The sequence below is a fragment of the Trypanosoma cruzi genome (genome assembly GCF_000209065.1).
Source record: "Trypanosoma cruzi strain CL Brener chromosome Unknown tcruzi_1047053490209, whole genome shotgun sequence".
In the NCBI taxonomy this organism is placed as follows: Eukaryota; Euglenozoa; class Kinetoplastea; order Trypanosomatida; family Trypanosomatidae; genus Trypanosoma; species Trypanosoma cruzi.
In genome coordinates, this window is record NW_889394.1 from 1 (window position 1) to 413 (window position 413).

The window sequence follows — 413 nt, forward strand, 5'->3', positions numbered from 1 at the left end:
ACACATGGAAAATGAGGCTCCGCAGGCCCCTTTCCGGATTTGCCACGAAGCCTCCGGACGCTTCGCTTCCCCACATGTGGCGCGGGAACTGCGTCAGCAATTTTTCTTTTTTGCTGCGGCGCCCGCGCGCTCGAAAAGCCCACCCACCGCCCGCCTCGGCTCGGTGAAAAAGCGACTGGCGGCGCGCGGTGGCGGAAAGAAAAAAAAAAAGTGGGAAGGGTACGGCACCCCGGGTTCCAGCGCCATCACTGATCGCCGTACTAACGAGGCCTGTGGCCGCTTAACTTCACAAATCGGACGGGATGTGGTGCACTCGGCCAAGTATGGTCGTACCCGGCGACGCGCCACGCGATGTGCAACCGCCGACGCCACGGGAGATGATGAAAACAGGGGGAAAAAATTTAGGAAAAACG

The 413-nt window shown here is 59.8% G+C and overlaps 1 non-coding gene across 1 annotated transcript; it reads left to right on the forward strand.

The window, feature by feature from the left end:
• The first annotated feature begins 225 nt into the window (after positions 1-225).
• Positions 226-335, forward strand: Tc00.1047053490209.10. Its single transcript, XR_008255027.1, has one exon. It is a non-coding gene; the product is annotated as a 5S ribosomal RNA (M5) (ribosomal RNA).
• The last annotated feature ends 78 nt before the right edge of the window (positions 336-413 follow it).